This window comes from Scylla paramamosain, chromosome 4, assembly GCF_035594125.1.
Source record: "Scylla paramamosain isolate STU-SP2022 chromosome 4, ASM3559412v1, whole genome shotgun sequence".
In the NCBI taxonomy this organism is placed as follows: Eukaryota; Metazoa; Arthropoda; class Malacostraca; order Decapoda; family Portunidae; genus Scylla; species Scylla paramamosain.
Genome location: NC_087154.1, coordinates 3,475,681 through 3,486,511, shown reverse-complemented (window position 1 = coordinate 3,486,511; position 10,831 = coordinate 3,475,681). Strand labels below are relative to the sequence as shown.

At 42.8% G+C, this 10,831-nt stretch overlaps 1 long non-coding RNA gene across 1 annotated transcript; it reads left to right on the top strand.

The window, feature by feature from the left end:
* The first annotated feature begins 507 nt into the window (after positions 1 to 507).
* On the top strand, positions 508 to 10,211 carry LOC135098504 (uncharacterized). Its single transcript, XR_010267092.1, has 3 exons — positions 508 to 618; positions 7,793 to 7,835; positions 9,716 to 10,211. It is a non-coding gene; the product is annotated as an uncharacterized LOC135098504 (long non-coding RNA).
* Positions 10,212 to 10,831: the final 620 nt, after the last annotated feature.

Sequence of the window (10,831 nt, the reverse complement as noted above, 5' to 3'; positions counted from 1 at the left end):
ACACAGCTTGAGTTACTTAACCACCAGCAGTGTTACCAGTCAACGGAGGCGTTTACAGAATTAGGGAATTTGAAGCACCATTGGGCTGCTCTTAATGTGTAGATGGTTTTAGACAATTTTAGTATTTATATTAGGTGCAGGTCCCACTGAAATCACTTAAAACTTTGAATCAACTGTGAGTGAATGAGAGCAATTCCAACAAATGTATAAATGAGTTTGGCAAATGAGTTATTTAGGTAATGAACTCGAGCTTATATCCTTGCCTTACCCCACTGATTCCCCGCCAGGCTGGCAGTCAGTCACTGCTCGGCTGTCACAATCACCTTTTTGTCTCTCAGATTAAAATTAACTGCTTAGCGATAATATAGTTTGGTGTGTAGATATATGAATTGGAACCGTGTGTGTGTGTGTGTGTGTGTGTATGTGTGTGTGTGTGTGTGCTGGAGAATTAATTTTTAGGAAATTCTTACCCGAATTGTTGGGCAATGCTGAAACACAGTAGATGGTAACACTGACCCAACCATGCCGCAGCTGGGCGTGTCGCGGCTCCATTCCGTGAGAAGCGGGGGTGTGGCGCGGGTTGGGTACTGTTGTAGTGTTCTCTACGCCACGTGCTGTGTAAGTATTCTTAGTGATCTCGTAATGCTTTGGGATGATTCACTGGCTACACTTCTCTTTGCCGGTGACAGGAGGGAGTAACTTGGTAGTGATGACTGAGAGCGTCGACCCGAAAGAGTTAGGTAACCTTCCTGTGTGCCCTGAGGCGTGTGTTAGCTTTCTTTTCAGGCATTAAAGATCACAGAGGGGTAGGGAGAGCGACGGGTCCCGCTTGCAGCCCGCCAGGCACTGCGTTGAAAATTTGAAAACTTGCTGAGGGGAAGCAAACAGTTAATTAAGGCTTGGTTATTGTTACACATGATTATCATATCTCCCAGTGGCATAATGAACTGATGTGTGTTATATTTCAGAAATATTAGAATTAGTTTAGATTTTCAGATTATGCATGTAAAAACGAAAGATAAGGAGTCGTTTAATTGCCAAGATAATGCTATTTTTAATAAGGGCAACATTTTCATAATGCTGGCTGCTGAACTGTTCATAATGATTTGTTTGTATTTTTCCAATACAAACAAGTGTTCGAGAGAAAATACTATTTAGGTCAATGAAATATCACAGATGTGTATGTTTGAATGCTTAGCGAAGGCTGCACTTTGAAAGATATTTTTTTTTGCTAATGTCAAGAAAAGTTTATGGCGTCAACGCTACAATTCTTCGTCGATCGCTGGAATTCATGTGTTCGTCAAAATTTTGCAGTGTTTGATATGAAGTCTTTTGTTCCTGAGAGATTCCGTGTAATTCTTATCTTGCTGTAACTATCAACGAAGTATCGAGTCATTTCAAGCTTCATTTCATCTCATCGTCACTCTGCATGGATGGTTCTGGTGGAAGGTGGTGTCCCCGGGGGTGGTGGGGATGGAGAACTGGCTGGCCAGTGTGGGGGAAATATGCATTAGATAATTATATACTAGTACATCCATTGTATAAATCATGAAAGTGTTGGTTATCATTATAAACAAACGTTCTTGCATTACATGTGTTCCTCAAGATAAGGAACGTGTTAAGCATTCCAGTCTCCTTTTAGCGTTATAATTATTAACATTAATAGCATTATGCTCATTATATTGTACTACTGAAACATTTTAACCACCACCTCTCCTTTTCACTATTATTATTGTTATTATCAATGTCATTATGATCCTTATATTGTATCACTAGAACATTTTAATCTTCCTACCTCTACCTGTGCCTCTAAAAAAGAATATTACATCTCAATGCTCGCTGCGTCTTTGATGGTAATGAAGCGAATTTAGTCTCAACTTTAATTCCTTCTCCCGGGGATCAATCACTGAGGTGTTCTCAATTAAGTAATTAGAAAAGATGGGCTAAAGATTTTATATTTTATATTTCCATCAGACACTTCCATCAGACACTCTCTCTCTCTCTCTCTCTCTCTCTCTCTCTCTCTCTCTCTCTCTCTCTCTCTCTCTCTCTCTCTCTCTCTCTCTCTCTCCACCCCATTCTATTTCGCTTTCCCGTACACATTCAAATGGCTTTATCGACTAATGGTTTTGAAATGCGACAAAAAAGAGCGCGGGGTGTGGCTCAGATAATGGGTTTGTGCCAGCGGGAGATAGCTCTGGCATATATTGAAACCCTGCCTGGTGTGGTGGAGACTACTGGCCGAAATAATTGCCTGGGGAAGGAAAGATGCAAATGATATTGATAAATGCATGGGCGGAAAGAGGGAGAGCGAGAATAATATGCATGAATGAAACAATAAGGGTGTTGAAGGTAATGACTATAGGGGAGCATGGAGAAATATTGGAAAATTGTGGGTAATGTCAAGTTTGATAGCCGGGTTTTAACGGGGTTACCCGTTTTAGTGGAGTGTTCTGCGGATCTTTAATTGTATTGTGGCAGCAAGACTGAGTAATGAGGTGAAGGAGGGAGGGAGGCTTGGCGCGGGTCGCGGCAGTGACGCTGTAAGTGTGGTTCACAATTGCCGTGACGGGGAAAGGGTTGAAAAGATGTGGAAAAAAAAGTGGAGAATTGGAAATAAGAGTCGGGTAATGATTATAAATTGTGAATGAAAACACAGTAAAAATGGAATTGAGAGGAAAAAAATGGAATTGAGAGAGAGAGAGAGAGAGAGAGAGAGAGAGAGGAGAGAGAGTCAGTCCTTAACCCAGTATCCCTGGGCGGCGCGGTGAAGGGGTTCACAGGTACAGTTCACCTGGCCCGTGAAACTCGTCTTCGCCGCTAATTGGCCCGCCGGTCCCTCATTACCGGGGCATTGTGGCTCACTCACGCAGCGCCGCCGATCCCTCTCCGATATAATCACTTCCTGCGCCTCTCAGTCATCAGCGTGTGAGGACATTCAGTCTGTTTTGTAAGTCCCGCCGGGACCTTGTCAACATTTCAGTTCGACAAAATGTATTTCAGTCTGGTTAAATGGTTTGATAGGTGGGCGTACAAAATTTGCAGGTTTTGGGGTCCAGAATGTTTTGCTTATTGAATGGAAGAGAGGAGGAAGTTGGAATATTTCTTTTTTCTGACCTTAAAGGGAGTGTCTCCAGCGGCGGCGGCGGCGGTGGCGGCAACGGCGGCGAGGGGGACGAGCCTCGCCCGCCGCAGCGCCACAAGGGAGTGAGGAACTGGGACGAGTGATATCGTTACCTGAGACGCGTCCTTCCCTTAGGTAGTTACGCTAACACATGTTCCCGCGCCTTTGTGGAGTTAAATGGAAAACTTTGGTGGTGGGATCAAGATACTTTCACAGCGTAGACGTTGTGGCAAATTACTTCAAACTGTGACAAAGGCGGACGTGTATAATGGAAGGGAAGTGACAAGGTGGATTGCAGTGTGATTTGCAACATTGTTTTTATTTCACTGTATGCCAAAAGAGATTTGTGACAACCATGACTTGAGGCAGTGACTTGAGGAACTGAAGAAATATATCATTTGGAACAGCAACATCTCAAGTCACAATGGTAATAGTTATAGTAAAGATATAACCTTGTCCCCCGCCGGCTGCTGCCTCTGTTCGACTTTGAGGGGCAGGAGTATCGGTCACTCCAGGAAATGAACTGAATCTTGAATTGAAACGCAGCCTGTGTGTGTCTGGGTGGTGTGGCGGTTTGTTGTTTGTTTGTTTGATCTGTGCGTCCATCTGTGCCGTGGTGGTGGTAGTGACAACAGTAGTAGCTGTAGTAACAGGAGTTGGGAGGGTGGACATGGCAGTAGTAGTAGTAACAGAAGTATTGATGGTCGTTAAAATAGATATTCCAACGATAATGAAGAAAATAGTTTGCTTTTAAAAGTACATACATGTTAATCAGAACAGAAGATAGTCGCCTCTGGACATTATCTTCTCTTCCTCAATGGTGAGGGAAGGAAGCAAGGAGGACAGAAAGGAAAGAGGGAAGTAGGAAAGGTATTAAGAGAAGCAGGAAGGAAAGAAAAAGGGATGGAGGCAGGAAAACAAAAAAGGAAGGGAGAGATGGCAAAGAGGAATAGAAGCAGGAAGGGAGAGATGGCGAAGAGGAATAGAAGCAGGAAGGGAGAGATGAAGGTAGGAAAGCAAAGAAAGAGGAATAGATGACGAGAAAGAAAGAAGAAAGGAAGAAAGGAAACAAGAGGAGTAGTAAAGTAGGGAAAGAGAGTCGCGGACAAGAAAACTTGCAAGGAAGGAAGGAGAGATGGCGAAAAGGAGGGAAGAAAAAAGGGAAAAAGGGAAGCAGGAAGAGAAGGAAAGATGGACGGAGACAAGAAATCAACGAAAGAGAGCGAAAAGAAAGGAAGGAAGGAAAGGGAAAAGAAAGGAAGGAAGGAAGAAAGGTTGGATAGAAGGTTACCAGATAAAAGGGTTTGTTTCCAACGTTCCTAACATTTACATGAAACTGCTTCCCCGCGAGGCTCGGAGCTGTTTCGAATTGCCGCTTCACTCACTCGTCCATTCCATTCGAGTGAACCTCTTTGAAGCGCTTCACTTTATGACCTAAATTATAGTTGGCTTTGATGGGATTATGACCTCTTCGCTATTTTTCCTCCCCTTGTTAACGTTATTTCCGAAGGTAGACCAGTGAGAGGTTCATCGTCACGAGTGAATCCTGTATTGGTTCGAAGGCATTGTGAGGCGACGAAAGTGGAGGTGGGAATAGAAAACGGATCAATGGAACAACACGTTAGCGCTCTTTCATACGTTGCACGATTAAGTCCTCGCCGCAGCGGGCCGCCAAGCCAATGAGGTGAGAGCCTCCGCCAGTGAAGCGCCAGTGTAATCTGATGCAGCTCTTTCGTTTTATGTGTGATTCCAAATTCGACACGATGACTAGTCTGGTGTGTGCGTGTGTGTGTGTGTTGGATTATCATTTGAAATTGCAACTGTGTGTGTTTGTGTGTGTGTGTTGGATTGATTGAATGACACTTCAAGTTGCAATAAAGTCTCTCTCTCTCTCTCTCTCTCTCTCTCTCTCTCTCTCTCCCTCTCTCTCCTCTCTCTCTCTCTCTCCTCTCTCTCTCTCTCTCTCTCTCTCTCTCTCTCTCTCCTCTCTGCTGTCTCCTCTCTCTCTGTCTCTCTCTCTCCTCTCTCTCTCTCTCTCTCTCTCTCTCTCCAGCACATTACATTCTGTCTGCATATGAAAATAATGGTTTAATTCTTGTAATTGCATTGTATGATAACGTCATTACACGGTTTTACGCTCTTCTGATATGTATTTCCAGTCTGAGCTACGTGCCATTTCGCCTCAATTTCTTGCTGCACATAATGTACCGAGTAATTGTGGGAATGTGTTTTCTAAATGTGGATAGCATGGCAAGAGCTGACAATTGGTAGCGTAGGATGAATTAAAGCGCAACAGTAATAATGGTGTGTGACCCTTATTAGATTTTATTTTTTCATGTGTATGTGTTAAAGGCAACAAAAAATTGAAAAGCTCCAATTTTCCTTATTTCCTCTTTTTTTTTGCAGTATTTCCTTTCTTTCCTGCCTCCCTCCCTCCTTTCCCTTCTCGCTTCTATTTTTTCCTTTCCTCAGAGAGAGAGAGAGAGAGAGAGAGAGAGAGAGAGAGAGAGAGAGAGAGAGAGAGAGAGAGAGAGAGACTACCACCTCTCCCATAAAAAAAAAAAAAACTGCCGTGAACCAAGACCTCATAATCCCAATAATTTTCGTAATAAGACTAAAGTTTGAATCAGTTTGAAAAAAAAAAAAAAGAAAGAAGCAACTGAGACTGTGTGAACTCCTAACTTCTCACAAAAGATGCGTACAAGAGACGAATGGATGATGGAAAGCTACAAATGACGGTGAATTCACATGATACATTATGATTTACGTATCCATTACTCAACACATTTCCTTACGCTCAGTTAAATTTGCAGATGTTTTCGGAGTCACAGATGCGAATACAAGAGAACACCTCACTCTTTGACTCTAAGGCGTTGAGGAGAGCCACGCAGAAAAAACAAACAGGGCAGCATAAAACATCCTAAACAAACAGACTGTAGTAGTTAGCTGTTTCAAGCCGCGCGTCTCTGCAGATCTTGGCGCTGGAAGGGAAAGTCTCTTTTTCTCGTGGTAACAACAGCTGAAGGCCCCGCGGAGTCTGGGGCCTGAGCGAGGAGGCTAATACTGGACTGGAGGTTATGTATGAGGGTCATCAGCGAATATTAATACCTAGCTAACTACCTCTTTATACCTGTTTAATGGCGCACCCTTACCGTCGGGGCGTCTCTTGCTAATCCTCGTTTTGGTGCAAGGCGAGGAGTTGGAGGAGGAGGAGGAGGAGGAGGAGAAAAAGGAAGGGATGAAGAACAGCCTGTGTTAGGTTTTGACGTGTGTGCGTGTGTGTGTGTGTGTGTTAGATCAAACAGGGTTCTCTCTCAGCTCAAGAAGCCTCATTGTCCAAAGCTTTGTGTTCAAACTTGTAGTCAAAGTTACGGCTGGCTTTCTGCGGCTGCTGTCTTGAGGGTGAGAGTTCAAGCCTTTTGTTGCCGCTGTGTGGATGTGTTGGTTGTTGTGTGGGGACAAGACGAGTGGAATTTGAATCTTTAGTATACTCTCCCTCTCTCTCTCTCTCTCTCTCTCTCTCTCTCTCTCTCTCTCTCTCTCTCTCTCTCTCTCTCTCTCTCTCAAGTGGAACTGCATTAACTTTATTTGATGATAAGAATTTGTTCTTTATAATTTCTTTAGGTTTACTAGAGTAGGAATAATAGATTTAATTGCCTAATCCTCTCGTTCGCTAGCTTAATTCGTTAATTAATCAGTGAGTCAGGTAGTTAGTGCTTACATTATATGCAAAGTAAAAAAATTTCCATTATAAAGAATAAAATAAATAGTAATGGAAGATACATCATAATTTATAAGATTAAATAGTGTAATTTATCACAAAGTCTCGTCGGGATGAGCACGTGTTACATCTTGTTCTTCCTTTGTGTTCCTTTGTGTCCAGGCTGAAAGGTTTACAGGTGAGGTAAATATCGTTACATCTCCTTTTGTTTTCGGGGAAATGGCCAGGCAGAGGCGTACCTCCCTTATTTTTCACTAGTCACCGCGCTTCCTCACACCTCACAAACTCCCCTCCCTCCTCCTTCCTTCCCTTCCTCCCTCCCTCTCACAGACACTCCACTCTGCCCCCCACACATCGCTCATCTCTTATTCATTCCAGGTAATGCTCATGTCACTCTTCACTTCACACTTTTTTTTAACTTCCTCACATTGATTTTTTATGATAGTTATCCTCTCTCTCTCTCTCTCTCTCTCTCTCTCTCTCTCTCTCTCTCTCTCTCTCTCTCTCTCTCTCTCTCTCTCTCTCTCTCTCTCTCTCTCTCTCTCTAAATTGACCAAAATATCCATTAAAGTATAGTATTTCACAAGGTTTCAATATCAAACAGAATATCCCTCCGTTATTACTGTATCTATTCGATACGCTGGAACTTACATAGGTTATCTTGCTTGCTTACTTAGGTTATCCTCTGTCTTGATATTCGATTCCACCAAGATATCGAGTCTTAGCGGAGGAGTATTGGACACACACGTAATTGCTTCTCGATCTGAAATTCCTCCCTGTATTATTTGAAGAAGCATGCAACGTCCAATGGCTTGCAGTGTAATGCTGGCCTTGCGACCCTTGCCTTCCCTTCATTCGTGTTAAAAGCTTTCAGTCCTCAGAGGGAGTAAGTCAGGGCGCTGAAGACTCGTTTGGGGCGACATAATAACCTGGCGTTTCTGTTGCAGGTGGCGGGGCATTACCGGAGGCGCTGGAGAGGCTACTGATGAGGTAAGTTTTTTATTCGCCTCGTCTTGTTACTCAGGGATGATGTCCGGGCGTCCTCGGTGCAGCGCGGATGTCGTGTTGTTTCCTAATGAGCTGCGTGTCCGTGTGTTCTCGTCTGAATTACAGTGTCATTTTTCCCGTCGCTCGGAAAGTGGCTTCATACACGTAATGAGTCACAGTAAAAGACAAGAACTTAGAGTAAGAGTCTTTATGGAGTTTTACCTCATCTCATTCACATCCGGTGCGCGATTTTTTTTTTTCTGTTGAGTTTGTGTTTAGCAATCTCATTACGTGCAGACGAATAACACACACACTCCAGAGAGAGCATTGCTTATTATAACAAAACCTTGACTTTGCAGCAGACGGGAAAAAAAAAAAAACATGGATTAGGATAGACTTATACGCAATAGGACAAGACACAAATCCTTAGCATCACCTTAGAAACCCCTTGCGTAACCAAAGACGGGGGACAGCTTGGGGACTAGCAGGCATTAGGGTGGGTAGGAGCAGCGCACAGGCGATATTCTGTTTTAGAGAGGAAACCTGAGACCTTATTGTGAGGCGCTCATAACGAAGGCTTACTGGGTATTATGGCGAGAGTGGGCGAGGGAGGAACCAACGACTAAGCGGGAGGTAGAAAGATTGTATAGGAGGGAGGTGTGTAGACGGTAAGTGGACGAGGTAGAGGGAGGGAAAGATTGCAAGAAACACATGTATATACACGAAAAAGGGAGAAAAGAAGGGTAAGAGAGGGAAAGATCGTAAGGAAGAGACGTACATTGATAGGAAGGGAGTAGATTGAAAGGTTACAATGGAAGCAGGTATTTAGTAAGGGAGAGGGGAGGAAAATAGAGATGAAAATGTTAGAATGGAGGCAAATATATAGATGGTAAGGAAGAGAGGAAAGGAAGGAGAGTTAATGGTTAGAATGGAGAGAGGTATATAGACGGTAAGAGAAAGAGAAGAAGTGAGAAATATTAAAAGGAAGGGAGGCATATAAGATGAGAAAAGGAGAGAGAGACAGAGAGAGGTTAGAATCGAGAATGGTAAATAGGTAGATGAAGAGAGGAACGAAGGGAGGAAGGATAAGTAAAAATTATAATTGGAGGGATAAAGATAAATAAAAGTATAAATGGCAGGTTTCCGAATGGCTGCCTCCTGAATGGAACGATAATTACGAACGTTAATTTTTCGTCTCTTACTACCTATTTATATTTATCTTGGGGATTTACCACCTATTTGTATTTGAGACGAGACTTTCTGCTGTTCAAATAGTGTTACAGTGTGAGACTCCTTGTGTTGGATGAGGCTCTCGACTATCCCTCACTCTGCAGCTTTCTTTGGATGAGCAAGATTCAGTTTCTCTTCAAAATAAAAAGTTTGTATTTCAAGTTATTTTTATAGGCAAGATTAACAACTCTTGAATATTAAGTATCTTCACTTCTCCTCATCACCTTCATGATCACCATCACTAACACCACCACCGCCCCAATACCCACTACATGCTTCACTGGTGACATCATTACTACATAACAAAATCTTAAACTTAAAAAAATAAATAAAGAAATAAAGAAAAGGCTAAAAAAAGAAAAAGAAAGAAAGGACTAACGTAAAAAACGGTTAGCTTAAAAACCAAAATGATCACCACTCGTAAATTTAGATGATGAATAAATGTTTCAAATTTTCAAAATGTTTAAAGGGACGCTATTAACAGTTCCATCACTACCATCATCATAGTCATCACATTGCAAAACCTTCATTACCACCGTCATGATCACCACACCATCATCATAACTCCCTTAGGACTTACCATCATCTGTTATCACCACCACCACCACCATCACCACCACACCACCATTTCTTGCATGCGCCATTAATTCCAGCACGGGCGTTGTTGTGCCGGCGTGGCTGACGCGTCACGGAGTGTAGGCGGCGCATGGACAATTCGTATGCCGTCAGAGGTTCCCCGCAGGCTGGAGAGGTGCTGGGGATGTGTGGGATCTGCTAAACGACCTCCTCTCGGCAGCGGCGGCGGTGGAGGGAAGCACTGCATCACGTTCCTCTCCTGTAATAAACACTCGTACGCGCGTGCAAGTCTCCACACGTTGTTGATTTAGGAATCGTGTTCAATGTTATGACTTGCTGTATCTACCCCTAACTTTATTATTCCTTCAGTTTTTTTTTTCTTTTCTTATGCTTTATCCGTATGCACCAACACGTATGCAGGTCTTGGTAATATGACTTGTTATATCTATCCTTCACTGCTCTGCGGCTCTTTTTTTTTTTTTTTTCGTCTTCTCGTATGAACTATTTGTATACACCGACGCGCATGCAGCTCAAGACACGGAACTGTTGGTTTAAGATACAAGCAGAGTAATATGATTTGTTTTTCTATCCCTCATTTTGTTTTCCTTTATTTATTTATTTTTTTTCTTCTTACATATATCATTTGTATGCACACTTACACGCTCTCAACTCTGGATACGGAACTGTTGATATAAGATACAAGCAGAATAACGTAACTTGTTCTATTTATCTTTTACATTGTTTTCCCTGCACCTTTTCTCTTCTCATATGCATTACTTTTAGCATGCACACCAACACCCATGCAAGTCTACACGAGAAGCCGCTATTGGTTCAAGATATAGACTGAGTAAAATGACGTGCTATTTTTATTCCCCAATTCCCCACCTTGTTTTCTCCGTGATTTTTCCCTCATATTCTTTACTTCTTAACACGCAAGCACGCATGCAGGTCTTCCCACGGAGTTGCTGGTGATTCAAGATAACAACCGAGTAGGATGGCGTGTATTTTTATATTCCTAACTTTGCTTACACCGCGTTTTATTCCCTCATATGCGTTATTTGTTAGGGCATTTTTGGTCCTGTCTTGTGGAAAGGAGTGGAAAACTGGAGTGCCTTCTTTTCAGCAGGGACATCGGAAATCAATGGAACACAGGGCGCGGGAATGTTATTGTAGCTTCTCATGAGCGTCGCCGT